Below are 15,819 nucleotides of genomic sequence, written 5' to 3'. Positions count from 1 at the left end.
TCAGAAGCCACAGCCCTTCTCTGTTGGGCCTTCTGTCAGGACCATGGGGAGGTCAGCGACCTGATGAGCCCCAGGGGACTTCTGCCCAGAGCCACTTCCTCCGGCCCCGCCACCCACAGGAGGGAGCGCAGGTGGCCACAGCTCAGACCCATAGCCCTGACTCATCCCCCAACCCATGCCCAGCAGGACCATCTCCTGGGAAGGGCAGTAGACGGCTCGGGGCGGGGTCCGTTCCCCTTGGACCAGAGCCTGGACCACGGGAGAGGGCCCATGAGGCTGGGGGAGAGGGCATCAGACGGGCTTCCTCTGTGGTCCTGTCCGCATCCCAGCTGCAGGTCACAGCCATCGCCTCACAACGTTCTCCTCGTGGGAAACCACTTGCAGGTCTCCTGCCTGGGTTTCTGCCCGGGTATGTTTCCTGTTCCTGTTGATTTTCAGAATTTTTTTACATTTCCTGATGCTAACCCTTTGTTGGTCGTGTCCTTGGCAAACACCTTCTCATTTCTAACTTCTCTCCCACTTTATTTGAGGAGATTCGATTAACAAGTGTTTAATGTCCTCGTATGTACCTGCCTCTCATTTCACAGTTGGAGCTTCAACAATGTATTTAAGAGATCCCTGCTCCAAGGCTCACCTATACTTTCCAGGCAGTTTGTGAGGAAGCTCTCGTATTTAACTCCTTGATGCATCTGTACCTGATTTTGTGCACGTTGGGAAGAAAACCAGTTCCCACACTGGTGAGGGCTCTGTTTTTGCAGGAAGGAAAACTTCACAGGATAAAAGGGCCATTGGATCCAAGAACATCCTCCTGGGAGGACGAAGGGGCTCCCAGCCTGGATGCGCGTCCTCCCTGGTGGGGCCCATGTGTCTGAAGTGACGAGAAATTCTCCAGGATGAATTCAGTCAGCATTGACAGGAACCCACTCGAATCTGGAGAATGAATTTGAGAAGCCCTTTCTTCTGGCGAACAGTGTGCAGTTTTCACAATCAGCTAATTGCCAGGGACACCACACTGGCGGGGCAGGGGGTTTCTGTTTCCTTCACAGAAAAGGAAGTGAGGCTGTGGGCCCCAAGCTGGAGAGATGTGTGTGTGTGTGTGCACGCCTGCGTGCCTGTGCACACACGTCTGTCCGTGTGACGGGCCGAGTTGGGGCTGACAGCTGAGGACGTTCTGCTCCAGGCCTGGCTAGATCCCTTCCCCGTGAGTTTCTGTGCCAAGGGGAGTGGGCGAGGGTAGGGAGTCAGAGTGCAGACCACAGGGGCCTTGGCACGGAGGGACGTGGACATTGGCCCACAGGCTGCACTCTTCCCCTTTGGAGGCAGATTCCATCTCCCCAGACAGTACTTCAGTTCTGGGGCACTTAACCTTAGTCTTCACCCCAAAAACCCCTCCTATAAGAGGGCAGGAGCCAGGTTCCAGGCCCCAGGAAGGAGAAGGTGTGGTGTCCACCTGGCCTGTTCCCCAGCCCCCGCCCCCAGCGCCTCTGCAGGCCCAGGGGTCCATCAGAGAGTCACAGGCTGAGCCTTGAGTAATCCCCAGTGAAGGTGAGGACCACAAGGAACTGACACCACTGGCCTCGTCACAGGGTGTGGGATAGGGGACAGCCAACCCCCTGTGCCACTTTAAAGAAGAGTAGGAGTGCACCACATGGTGCCAGTTTGGAAACAGTCGCTGCCATGAAATAATAAGACGCACTTTTCAGAAAAGTGAACACCGTTCTCTTGATTCTCAAAGACTTGCAAACACTGCATTCGTAGGAGGCACCCTGAAGCCATCAACCTTTGTGGGTGGTGACAGGAAGGACTCTGGGCTCAGAAAAAACCAGCACTCACTCCTTGACATGCTGATGGTGACTGGTGTCCACCGCTCGGGGAGGAGGGGCTGAAGCCTCCTCATCACCTGGGAGGGAGCTGGCCACACGCACCCTGCAGGGCAGCAGGGGCTTGGCTGGCTGGTGGGCTCCAGACCTTTATCAGAGACATGATTTGCAAACATCTTCTGTCATGTTCGATTGTGGATTAACTTCCTCCTTTCTCCCTTTAAGCACGGAAGTTTTCCATTTTGAGGAAGTCCAACTTATCTACTTCGTCTTTTGTTGTCTGTGCTTTGGTGTCATATCTGGGAAATCATTGCCAATCCAAGGTCATGAAGATTTATTCTTATGTTTTCTTCTGCCAGTTCTGTAATTTTGATTCTTACATGTAGGACTGTGATCCACTTTGAATTAATTCTGTATGCGGGTGAAGCCAGGACCCACCCAGCCTCGTCCTCCTGTGGGTGGGGATGCAGTGGCCCCAGCACCTGTGCTAACTGCTCACGCATGTCTTCAGGTTTCTCCTCACATGTGGTTCTACACCGGAAGCAGTTCTACTTCTCCCTGTCCACTAATTGCAGTGTAAACTTTTCTTTTTCTTTCTTTCTTTCCTTTCTTTCCTTCCTTCTTTCTTTCTTTTTCTTTCTTCTTTCTTTCTTTCTTGTTGTCAAATAACCCTTTGTTAAACCACTTTTCTTGGTAGGTCTCAACCCATTGGGCACCCACCGCACCTCTGCTGATGTCCTCCAGGGTGTCGTGAGGGTGGCGGCCACCAGCAGCACAGCCCGCAGACTGGGCCATCCCCGGGGCCCCTTTAATGGTTCCGGGGGGGTTCTCTAGCTAAAGATCAAGGCCGCATCTGTCGGGCAAGGTTGACAAGTTCATCAAAAGTGACGTTTCCACTGTGCTTCATGTCTTTCTGCTTCTTTCTGTCTCTTGGTGGGTCCTTGACGGCTTTCACGATCAGGGCGGGGGCAGAAGTTACCACCTCAGTCTGGGCCTGTCTGTTCTCAGTAGTCAGTTTCACTGTAATCCTCAGACCCTTGGAATCGCCATTTGCCTTGACCATGTCATCACCAACCCTTTTTTGGAGACAGACCCAGGGGACCAATCTTGGGGGCCAAGGCACATGTGGCACCGATTTCCCCACCGGTGCGCCTCAGGGATACGACTCTGATCTCGTTGGGATCACACTTGGGCGGCATGGTGGAGGTGGCTGGTGTTGGCTGAACTTGGATTCGGGACGACTAAAGAAAGTTGCACCTTGACCTCCTCGAAGCCAAAAGCCAAAAGCCGAAAGCTATTTTCTTTCAAACTATCTGTGTCTTTATGTTTGAAGTGCAATTTTTTAAGATAGCGTACGTTGCAGTCTTGTTTTTGTATCCATCCTGAAAATATCTGCTTTTTAACTGAAATTTTTAGTTTGCTATCACTTAAAATAGCTATGAAGTAGGGTGGCAGTGTAAGAGCTTCTAGCCCAGGCCGTTCAGCAGACCTGAACAGAAGAACAAAGGTGGGGGAATCATACCACCTGATCTCAGAACACACTACAGAGTTACAGTGATCAGAACAGCATGGTGTTGGCACAAAAACAGACACATAGACCAACTGTGCAAAATAGCTCAGAAGTAACTCCAGCTAATTTTGGCAAACCAATCCTCGACCAAGGTGCCGAGGGCGCACAGTGGGGAAAGGGCAGTGTCTTCAACAAGCAGTGCTGGGAAAGCTGATTTCCACACGCAGGAGAGGGAACAGGACCCTCATCTCACTCCGCACATAAAGAGCAACTCAAAATGAATTAAAGAGTTAAAGGCCTGAAGCCATAAAATAATTAGAAGAAAATACAGGTAGAAAGCTTCTTGAGATTGGTCTGGACAATGATTTTGGGTTTTTGTTTGTTTTTGGATATGACCCCCAAAGCACAGGCAACAAAAGCAAAAAATAGATGAGATTCATTCAAACCCAAAAGGTTTTGCATATCAAAGGGAACCATCCACAGAGTGAAGGACAACCTACAGAATAGGAGGAAATACTTGCGAACTGTACATCTGATGAGATGACACCTGGACAGGTGCTCAGTGTCACTCATCATCAGGAAAGTGCAAATCCAAACCACAGGGAGACACCACCTCACACCAGAATGGAGCAGGACCCTTGGCCTTCCCAGGACAGACCCCCACCCCATGTCTTCCACCTGCCTCTCGCCTGTAGGGGAACTTCAGTCAAAGAACAAGTTTCATCAGAGAAATAAGAAAATACAGAAACAGGGAAACAGTCAAGGAAAACAAAATAATTATAGTTTAGTCATTAAACAAAGTCAAGGACTTCTAGTTCTTCCTCAAGGGCCATAGAAAATATTCTGAGCCTTGTCCTCTGAGCTGTTTTGCAGAGACTGGAACCTCCGCTAGGGGGAAGAAGATAACTACATGATGACCAGACGGTAGCTCTAATAGGAGCGGCCACAATTCTGAGAACTGGCCTCAAAGAAATGGGAACACACCGACCCTGGAACTGAAGATTAACTGCGCTTAAAACAATCAGGATAAAGCTAACCAGGCCACCACATGACCAATTTCAAGATGACTGTCAGAGCTGTTCTACCTACAGACCCCTCCCTCCACCCATGCACCCCGAGACACCCCTTTAAAAGCTCCTTCCTCCTGATCCACAGGGGTAGTTGCCCTTTGGACACAAGTGTGCCTTCTCCCCAGGTTGCGGCCTCCTGAATAAAGCAATCTTTCCTTTCCTACCAACACTTGCTTCTCAACTATTGGCCTCAAGCAGAGAGCAGCTGGACCTCTGTTTCAGTAACAACACCTGTCAGAATGGCTGTTATTAAAAAGACAACCAGCAACAAGTTCTGGTGAGGACGCAGAGGAAAGGGAGCCCTGGCGCACTGCTGGTGGGAAAGCAAACTGGTTTTTATGAAAAGCTTTTATGAAAAGCAGAGCGGAGGTTCCTCAAAAACTTGACAATGCACCAACAGAGTGCCTTGGTGTGATCACTGATTAGAACCACTCGTGGCACATAAAGCAGATCTGCACTGACTGGAGTCTCTTCTGGTTCAGCAGGCGGCCACCACAGCTGGGCTCCAACTGCAGGCTCTGGTTCCAGCCGCAGCTCCAGCCCCAGAGCAGATCTTCTGTCCTCAGCCAGGCTGCTCTGAGAAGGCTTGGTGCGTGTGTGGTGCAGCTGGCCAGAAAGGCGGTGGCCGGTCTGAAGGTTCCCTGGACATTTCTCCCCTTTCGGGTCCCCCACTCTCTTCAGTGGCGGCTGCTCCCCGACTTTCATGTTCTCGTCCTCCAGGTTTCCCCCAAAGTACTCTGCCCCCCGTGCCTGGGCCCCAGATGGGAAGCCACAGAACACTCTTCATACAGCCCCCCCAAATCTGCCTGCTAATCAATCCCTGATGCCTTCAAGCGGCTCCTTTTTGCTTTTGTGCAGATTTTCCAGTTGTTTTCTGTGGGGGAGGGAGTGGACATGATCTTACAAAATCATTACAGGAAGCAGAACCAGCAATTACCCATCCACTTTTAGAACTGCCTTGTGCACAAACCTCACATCCTTTGAGTCACACTTGGAAAAAGTGTACGTTCATCTGTTTCAAAGGTCACGATGGCTTCACTGCAAGGGACTTGAGAGACAGATACCGTCTGAACAGAGGGCACAGCTGCAGGGCAGGCAAGTGGGAGCCCTAAGGAGCCACGGGTCTGCAGGACGACGGCTGGGGCTGGACAGCACAGAGAGGAGGGAGGGACAGAGGACGTCCAGCAAACAAGCCCTTTTTCAGATTCCTGTCCCCACGTGCTCTGTCTACCAGCCATCTCCCTTGCTTCCTTCCAACCCTTCAAAAGAAAAGCAGACCTCCTTTTCTGCCCCTCCCCTCCCCCACCATCATCTGAAGAGTCTCCCCCAGTAACTCCCGGACTTGTCCACCCTCTCCATCTCCACAGCCACACTCTGGCCCTGCCCGTGCCCTTGATGAACCATGCGTCACCTCCTAACGGGCTCCCCAGGCTCCCTTCCCCATCACGCTCAGAGGATCCTCTAGCCCCACCACCTTCACTCAGTGCCCTCCTGGTCTGTGTCAGTCTCTTCCAAGAACACTAAGTTCCTTGAGGCAGGAACCCAGTCATTCATTCTCTGGGTCCCGGGCATCAGGCTGAGGGGCCAGTGCATATGGGAGCAGCAGAGAGTCGTGGTGACACATCTGGGCCATGGTGTCAGACAGACATGGGTTAAGCCCTCTCCCCATCCCTTCCTCGCTGTGACACCCACCCCACCCCGCCCCACAGTGAGGTCCCTGAGCCCACGTATCCAGCTACATAATGCAATCGTGAGGTTCCATGACACCTGGGTGACAGGGGTTCTCACGAGGTCCAAGGTTCACATGGATATTGGCTGGTCACACACCCAGATGGGCATGTACACGTACACACGTACACACACGTACACACACACACACATACACACACGCCAGGCCCCAGGGACCCACAGGACACAGGAAGGGACCACCTGGCCCAAAATGACCACCATCACGAACGTAGCTCTGACTGTCAAGGGATGGAGAGGCTGTGCTCTGGGGTTGGGAGGAGACAGTTTCTTCTGGCTGAAGAAGTGTGAACGGCTTAGTGGCACAGCCCCGCAGGAAGGTACACTTTGTCTTGACAGATGGAGAACGTGGAGTCTGGGGACCATCAGGAACTCAGTTTGGCCAGAGAGGAGTATTCAAGTGCTGACCCCAAAATTTGCCTGGAATCCCCCGGGATCCAAGGAAACCCGCGTGATCAAGGTCTGGTCCCCTCTGTCCAGCTCAGCACGAAGCAGGTCCAGCTAACACAGGCCGTGTACGAGGCAGTAGGTGAGGGTCCAGGACCAAGGACGGTGGGGAATCCAAGGACTCCCGTGCAGGGAGGAAGGGTGTCCCTCACTTAGGGAAGCAGCCAGGCCCAAGAGTGCCCAGGGCCCCAACTCTCGGTCCCAGAGACGCAGCCCTGAAGCCCCGGCTGCGTTCCCACCCCACCCCTGCTCCTCTCCAGGACCCCAGGTCCTGCAGCAGCAGACGTCTGACTAGTTTCTGGGCTGCGGCCTTGACTCATCACCTTATGACCTGCTCGAAAGTGACCCTGCTGGCCCCAGACCAGCCCCTCGTCCCTGGGCTTCAGCCTGGATGCCCCTTGGTGTCTGTGCCCATCTTCATTTTCTGAGCAGAGCATAACTGATTTTCAAAACATAAATCATGTCTGTTCTGGTCGAATGCAGTGATTTCTTCCAGACCGAGGAATAAATCTGGTTATTAAAAATTACACTGCTGCAAAGGGAGCAGGGCTGAGGATGACCTGAACAACTGGTACGAGCCCACAGGTGCCCACGGACAACAGAGCAAACATACGGCCTTGATCCCAAATGCCAGGCCGGACTGAGCGCCTGAGGAAAAAGAAGAGCCAAAAGGAAGTCGGGGTTTGGCCAAGCAAGTTCCTGCAGGAGCAGAGGGGGCAGAGGGAGGACGAGGCCTCTGTGGGGCCTGGAGCAGACGCCCATCCTGTGAGACTGGCCTGGTCAGCCTGTGCCCAGGTGTGGGGGCCGGGGGAGCATGGGCGCTCAACCAGGAGGGAAGTTGGAGAAACACATTTGTCGGGTGACGTCTGGGGCCCCTGCTCACGTCCCGGGGCAGCACCACGGCCCTGTCACCACAGCGATGATGCAGAGGTGTGATAAAAGTCATCTGCCACCTGTAAAACACGACGCTGCCTTTCTGCAAAGCCAGAAGCCAGCCTGGGGCTCGGCCAAGAAATGGCCTATAAAATCCTGAATAATGACCTCAAAGCACAGTGTCCAGTGTAGAGAACATTCTAGGCAGCTGTTTCCAGGTTATTTATGTGCAATCACTTTGCACCCCTGACTTCTACCATGTCCATGTCCGACACTCTCCCCGCCAAAGCCTCCCCTGTGAGCAGTCATGGGAGCACGGGCCCCTGTCCCTCTGGTGACAAGTGGCAGAGCTGTGCTCCTGTGCCCTCTGCCCCCCGGCACACCGGCCCATGGGGGCGGAAATGCCTGCCTTTGCGATCTCCATGTTGCCGGGGAGGAGGCGCTGACCTCTGTCCTGGACCTGTTCCCATGGTAACATTGAGACCAGCAGGTTTTGTCTGGGTTGGACATGAGACCCTAACTGGGGGGGTCCTCTGGCCAGGCCCCCCTGGGCACAGCCTGGGCTGTGTCCCCAAAGGTCAAAGGACGTGCTCAGGGCCCAGGGCCCGGGGCTGATGTGTGGCAGCTTGAACTGCACCCCAGATGGTCTCATTCGCAGGTCAGTAGTCTTCCCAGAGAGCTCGAGGCCTGCCCAAGCGCACTGTGGGCCCAAGAAGGGCAGGGCCACGCCTGCTGGGCCCCACTGTGTCCCCAGAGCGGGGAGCCTGGTTGGCAAGGCGTCTAATAAAGACCCAGGAAGTGTTTTCCTCCCCCCCATCTTCCCTGCACCCCAGAAGCACCAGGCTTGGACTGAACAAGCACCCCGACCCCTGAGCCAACAGCTTGGATGAGGGCCACCCCCGAGACCTCCCTGAGAGCTCTGTGACCCTAGTGGGCCAGTGGGACCCCCACCCACCTCTGTGGGCCAGAACCTCAGAAGCGCCCCCAAGAGTGATTTCTAGGGCACGTTCAGAGCTCCCAGGCCCCCAGCACCGTGGTCTACGGCTCATAGGAATCTTCCCCAGCCCCCAGGCGCTGGCCATGAGCCGGGCCACCCCTCCCCTCGAGGGAGGCACCAGGCTCCAGCTCAGAAAGAGACGCTGTGTCCAGGGAGAAAGCCACATGGTTCTGGATTAGACCACCAGGTAATGCAGGCGTGGACAGCCTGGCTCCTCCCCGCTCTCCTTCCTGGAGGCTAACAGAAGTGTCATCTGTTCTCAGGTAACGTGATCCGTGTGGAGATCCCTGAGGTAGGTTTGCCCAGTTTGCAGCTGTCCAGGGCTGTGAGGAGGGGAGAGGGTCCCTGTGCTGGGGAGGGGTGGGCGAGTGAGGAGAGGGGGCCTCTGCACAGCCCAGGGGCCACCGCTAGCACAAATCCTCTCTCCAGCCAGCTCCTGGATGAGGGGAGGGGTCAGCCCTCAGGCCCCGTGTCCTGCACCGGGCCCCTCAGTCTGCACAGGGCGGGTTTCCCAGGAGGAGGCAGCAGTGTTGCGTGGGCAGGGGTATGGGCAGAGCAGCAGCTGGTGGTGACCCCTGCCATGGGGTCCACCAGGGAGGAGGTGGCCTGTGGCTGGAGCAGACCCTGCACAGAGGCAGTGACCCGGGTCTCAGGCCACATCAGGCCGTGGAACAGAGGTGCTCAGGAGGAATCACTCCTTCACTGGCTAACACACCGGTGCTGACTCACATGGGGCCCTGTGAACTACTCTAACTTGGGGTGGGGACCACGGATGGGGTCCCCTGCTGGGTCCAATCCACACTCACCACGGGAGACTTGAGGGCAAACTGTGCTACGACCTCAGGGATTTAGGCCCAGTGGTTTTCCAACGGCCAAGGTGAAGCATGTCCGTTTGTTTCCTATTTCATGTTCATGTTTCAGTAATTCCAGGGAGATTCTAAGACAAAGCAGGTCTGGGCTGCTTGGAGGAGGCCCCAGCCCCATACTCCTGCCTCAGAGCGGCCGGTCTCTAACAGGAGCTGGGCAGGACTGGACACACAGCCCAGAGCCACAACCAAGGTGGGAGTGACCAGCAGGTCAGGGGCCACGGCAGAGGTGGCCTTCAATAGACGTCACCAGCTACACCAACCTTTGTTGTCACACCTACCTCGGGGTGGGCGGGCTTGGGAGCTGAAGGTAACAGGTTTCTCCGTGGTGATGGATGTGTCCATCAAGAAACCAAGACCACTGAGCTGTCCCTTTAAATGGGTGCGTTGTGTGGTGAGTGAACCACAACTCAGTAAGGCTGTTTAAAAATAAATGGACAAAGGGGTGAGCAAACAAATAAATACAATGAAAATGTAAAAAGGAAAGAATTAGTGAGCACCCAGGTGTGGGGAAGCTCTGGGAGGCTGAGCGAGTGGCCTCAGTTCACTCTCCTGTAAAGTGAAGACGTTATGGCCTTGCCCACCCCCTGGGCCAGCCCTGGCATGGGGGAGTCTTCAGCACAGACTGACACACACAGAACATCAAAATCATCCCGTTTTCACTTTCCCAGGGTCACTGTGTTACTCAGAGATTTCCTGACCCGTCGCAATAACACATGTCAGCAGAGGTCCGCAGCAGGGAGCGGTCTGAAGGGGAGAGGGAGTGGGCACAGCTGCCCCTGAGCCTGCATCCTCGGCTCCCGTGTGAGGATCAGGTGGGCAGCTCAGGGCTGGTGGATGGCCTCATCCCAAACCCCTCGCCCATCACACTGGGAGGCCCCTCTCCCAGCTGCTCCCTCCAAGTGGAAAAAGGAAGACAATGCCCCGGCCGGCTCAGGACGAGCTGAGGGAAGTGCCCTCGTGGCTCCGTGAGTCACTGGATGATTTCCCAAACCCAAGCCCTGCAGCTGGGGGTCACAGGAGTCACAAGAGCCCGAGATCAAGGTCAGCGTGAAAATGCCTGTGGATGGATGGGGCTTGGGCTGCAATGCTGAGCCAGACAGAGATGGACGCGGGGACAGAGCCACTGTGCCCGAGATGCTCGGGGCCTCCTGGGGCCAAGATACCCCAGGAGGCACCGCTCTGACAAAGCCCCTTCACCTCGGGCAACATGAGGAAGACCAAAGGTTAGGTAACACCGATGAGAAGCACCTTCTGCTGGCCAGGGGGTGACGGGACACCCCACGGCCAGCGCATGAGGGACAAGGCCTCACACTTGTCATCTGGGCAGATCTTGCTTCTGTGTTCACACTGCTGGCCAGAGCCTGAAGCCCCCACTGTCCCTGCCGCCCCTGCTACCCCTGCCTCTCCACCTGGGCTGGTGTCCACCGGGACGACCCCTTGTCCAGGAGGGCTGCCAACCCCAGTGGGCTCTCTCTGAGTCCCTGGGAGTGTGAACACCGGCCAGTCCTCCTGCAGAAATGTGAGGCCACACAGGCACGTCACCCAGGCCAGCACTGCAGGCCTCCTGAGGGGAGACATGGCACAGGACGGTGACACTGGGAAGGGGTTAAAGGGCTGGAGGCCCTTTCTTGCTTCCTTCTTTCCTGAATTTGCTGCCACTCCTCCTCCTCCCCGTGCCCCATCCCTGTGACTTACTTTCCTACAAAACTGGCTGCTTTTCCTAAACCTCCCTGACTTTCAGGTTTTCCTGTGCATTTTGTGAGTTGTAATATTTTTGCTGTCACACCATTCTATAAACTTACCTCCATAAACATTACACTTCAGATGTATTCCACTGCTGAACACTGACTCAAACACAAAGTGACACTTCACCATGTGACTGTATCAGGACGCACCTCCTGGCCGGTGGGCATTGTGCTGTTTCTGATGTTTTACAAGAAACTAAACTTCCTTCTGCACACAGCTGGGGCGCGGTCGCTCATTACTGTGCTGGCATGGATTCCCAAGTAGAAGTGCTGGGCCGAAGGGTCCGTGTGCTTCCTTCGAAGGCTGCGAGTGTGTGTGAGGATCTCAGACCCTCTGAGAAGGTGCAAGCACAGTGCAGCTGTGTTTTCCTGAGTCTGCTCGGAAAGCACGTTGCTGACTGGAAGGCTCTACAACCCCTGTGTTTTCCTGCAAACCAGGACATTGAGCTGTTGCTCTGTCCACAGACCGTGCAGTCCCACAAAAGGCCCCAGCGCAGGGCCATGTGCCGGTCCCTGCTGGCTTCCCTGGCCCCGCCCAGGGTCAGACCAGCCCTCAGCTGTGTCTGGACTCCCACGACCAGGCACACCTCACGCGGGCGGCCAGGTGTGTTTCCCTGCAACTTGCTCAGATGTGCCCTCAGCAGGAACGTTACGGGGGGCGCTGTGTCCCCATCACGCCCAGCAGGTGCCAGTGTGCCGTTTCAGCTGGTGTTCCTTCTCCTCGCTGACGGGCTGGGGTCTGCCAGTCTTCTCCACCTGTTCCCCTGCAGCGTTCTGAGAGAAGCGTCTTTAAGTCTAATTCTATTTTTCAGCACACTCTGAGCTTATTGTGTATTTCTTTATATCAGTTAATGCATTCGATTGGCTACCACCTAATTATTTTGAAGCTCAGACTGCCCTCAGTTTGGCTGGCAGGGCCCCCTTCAGGCTGGCTTCTGTGGTGCGTGACACATCCCAACCCTCCTTCCCGTCCTGCATGGTCAGATCCACGCTCACCTCTCCCCGAACCAGCCCTGAAATGAGCCCTTGGGCCACAAGTGCTGGTTTCTTCCAGTGAGAATGGAATTTAGGCCAATCCCTTGGGACAGCTGCTGCCGGGGCCCCTCGTGCACAGAGCTGGTGAGGGCGCCCCTCACCCGTGGCTCTGACTTCTGACCCGCTTCCACCTCCACCAAGAGTGTGAAAATGCCTCACTTCCAACATGGCGCACGATCTCTTAAAACAGGGAGCACTTCTCACCTAAATGTGCCTTACTTGATAATACTGGCCCTAAACATGTTTCCACGTTTACTGACTATCTTTTTTGTGTTTGTCTCCTCAAGTCTTTTGCCCACTTTTCAATTTATACAATAATCAGTATTTCTAGGAAATTATTGTATGTAAGGGGAGTATGTGTATAAATTATTACCTTCCTACTTTGTTTTGCACCTTTGTCTTTGTCTTAAACTATACTTTCAATGTCAATTCAAACCTATTTTTTCTAACTGAAGTACCGTCAGTTACAATGTGTCAGCTTCCGGTGCGCAGCACAGTGTCCCTGTCATGCACATACACACGCATATCCGTTTTCACTTCTTTTCATTAAAGGTTATCACAAGACATTGAACACAGTTCCCTGTGCTCTACAGCACATCTATTTTTGTGTGCTTTCTTACACATTTTTCTAAAAACGTCTTTTTACCTTAGAGTCAATAAACACTGTCCTGTTTTGTCTTCTTGTTCTTTCATGGTTTTATTTTGAAGTCAAATCAGCCTAGAACTTAACATATTCTAAGGGGATCTGGGATTTCCAGTTTTATTGTATGTAGTTTATCTCTTGATCTCATATCACTGTTTGAATAAACCTTCATTAATTAATGATACCATTAGCATTTAGTAACTTACTATATGAACACACTAAATTCTGATTCTTTCTGGAATGATCTGTGGTTCTTGCAGCTGAGCCACATTTTCTCAGTGATTGTGACTTTATACCATGGTTTAACGTCTGACAAAGGGTCTCCGTCCTCGATGTTCTTCTGTTAAACGCCATGGCTCTTCATGTTCCCCATTCTCCAGATGAGCCTCTGAACAACATTAGCAGATGGTAGCTGCACCCACAGGCCTGCAGCCCTGTCCCCACCCAGCCTGAGGCTGAGGACATCAGAGCTATCACAGCGCAGACGTCCTGATCTAAAGGTGAGACAGCACGGAGGCTGTTACTGATGCAGCCCCATGGCTCGGGGGAGGGTCAGTCCTGTGCTTGGTGGAGGTGACACAGGGGCTGGTGGCACAGGGGACCACAGAGAGCAAGAGCACAGCCACCGCGGGGCCTGACCAAGCAGGGGGATTGCAAAGACCGGATATACTCCTGCTTGGCTCACCCTGAATCTTTAAACCCAGGAGAATTCACCTGCCCCCCAGGTGTGGCTGTCTCTCCCTCACTTTCACAGCCTCAGTGACGCTGTGGGCTTTCCACACATGCAGCCTCTGACTTCCTGGAGGAGTCTGCCCCTGGGCTGTCCTATGGAGACTGGGTCCCAGTTTGTCCCCATCACATTTTCCAAATGGCCATCGACTTTCTTAGGAAACGTGTTCATTACACATTTGTGTCTTCACTGTTCTCTCCACGTGTTCTAACACTTACCTCCGGCTCCACCCCTCCAAACGGGGCTGCACTGGGCACCACTGGCCTGTGACCCTCTTAGTCCGGCTGCCTCCCACCGGGGAATCTTACAAACAGCCGGGACACAGCATCTGGCGCTGGCATCAGGAGCAAGCAAGCCTCACAAAACAAAGGTCGCGCACAACACCCCCCATCCCGCCCCTCAGGAAGCCTGCAGTCAGGGAGCGTCCAGCGCTGAGCCTGGAGCGGGAGGCAGCCCATGCCCAGGGACAGCATACCCCGCCTCGCATGCGGAACAGGCCATGCGCAGGTCCCTCCTCCCCTCTGCCTGGGCAGAGGTCCCAGGGGCCCTTGAGAGCTGGCCTTCCGCCAATGGCCCCTGGTGACCTGATCTGGGGGCTTCCTGCAGGTCCGCTGGGGGGAAGTCCCCTGTCTCCCGGAGTTGCTTCCTGCATATCGGACTGCGGAGTGGGGGGCCCTGGGTGAAATCACGTCTTCTCCTCCAAGGACAGCTCCAAAGACATTCAAAAACCACACGTGGAAAAAAATTCAGGTTTTCAAATATAGTAAATGCTACAAAATACACTGCATATTTCCTCTTTTCTGCATAAAACAGAAAACATGTGGTTATTTCTACCGCCCAGAGCTCCGCTGGGAACGGTTGGTAGCTTGTGCCAACGTGTCCACAGAGAGGTCCCTTTATCAGCTGCCCTGCACTTCAAAGGACGCAGGCAGGCGTGGCACCGCTCCCTGCGGTGTGGACGCTGAGCCCGGGGGGAGCACGGCCTCCCTGCCCTCCCTCCCCTGCTGCACTTACTAATGTGATGAGTGTGCTGTTCATTCATCAGTAATGATGGTACCAGGCGACCAGCCAGAGACCCAACATCAGAGTCCACGCTGATGTAATTACATATTCAAATAAAGAAAGAAATGTGGAGGAAACTGTTTTCCTAGAGAAAAATTCTGATTAATAAACCTAGACCGAATAGGGGAAATAGGATGTCACCATCAGGCAACCAAGCCTGTAACAGCTGTTTCCAGTGACCGGGGAAACCTGAGGAGAAACAGGGTACCAGCACGGCCTCGAACACCTCACCGTCGCTGTCTTCACTGTGCTGGGGGAGGTGGTAAGAAACGGTCATTCTGGGTGTATTTTTAGATCAGAACTTCCCAAGAGCACTCTCCCTGCACTCCCTTCCCCACTTAGCTTTTTCTTCTATGAGAATCTGCTTACCTATTAACTTCAGGGTAATTCTGATTTAGAACACACCAAGTTCTTCGGAACAACGGATTACAAAACCACAGGCTTGAAATTAGGGTGAAAGGAAACAGACAAAGCGATCATGTGCGGCTACACATTTCACCATGCTGACTTTGCTTGATGTCCACGGCCCACGCGCTCTTCCCTCGCATGGCCCCACCGTGCACCCAGGAGGACGCAGCTCTAGGACCCCTTCCTCTCAGAGAACTAGGTCCCCATGGAAGGAGGAAGTCGGAGAGGCTGCGTCTCCACAGTGAAGCCTGAGCTAGAGGACCTGAGCTCGGGGTGAGGAGTGGGGCGTGAGGGCCGGTACAGCCCCACGCCTGCCGGGGAGGAGACGCCAAGGGGAGCGGGCAGGGGAGCAGTGCAGGAAGTTCTGTGGGTGTGACGCCCCTTAGGTGTTTTCTCGAAAGGTTCTGACGAGCACTGGAGACACTTTGCTCTTATTCTCAGATGAGGACTGGTGCCTGCTCGACTCTGCACAAGGGGCCCCAGGCCCACAGGTGACACCTGTCCACGTCTTTGGTGCCGAGAGGATGGCCACGTGCACTTTTCCGGTCCCCCTGCCTACCGGGGGCTGTGGTGATGCCTTTAACCTCTATCCCTCAGGCGGGAGAAGAGGAATCTGGTTTTAATTTGCACCTACTTGTGCAGCTGAACCTTCTTTCCTCACGTCGATGGTTGTCTAAGTTTCCTGGCTTGGGACAGACCTCTCCAAGCACTTGCTGTCTGCTGTCTGTTGAAGTGTCTGTCTATAAAGCGCTTTACCCGTTAAGGGAACTAAACCTGCACTTGGTGTCAGCAGTGAGGGCACTTTGGTGGACATGGACTGTCCCCCGTGTTCACAAAACCACTTGGCAGAGATTGGGAAACTAT

At 54.2% G+C, this 15,819-nt stretch overlaps 1 pseudogene; it reads right to left on the bottom strand.

The window, feature by feature from the left end:
• On the bottom strand, positions 1–3,082 carry LOC140686860 (large ribosomal subunit protein uL11-like; annotated as a pseudogene).
• Positions 3,083–15,819: the final 12,737 nt, after the last annotated feature.

Source organism: Vicugna pacos, chromosome 18 (assembly GCF_048564905.1).
Source record: "Vicugna pacos chromosome 18, VicPac4, whole genome shotgun sequence".
Classification (NCBI taxonomy): domain Eukaryota; kingdom Metazoa; phylum Chordata; class Mammalia; order Artiodactyla; family Camelidae; genus Vicugna; species Vicugna pacos.
The sequence above is the reverse complement of the archived record's forward strand: the minus strand, read 5'-3'. Positions and strand labels throughout refer to the sequence as shown.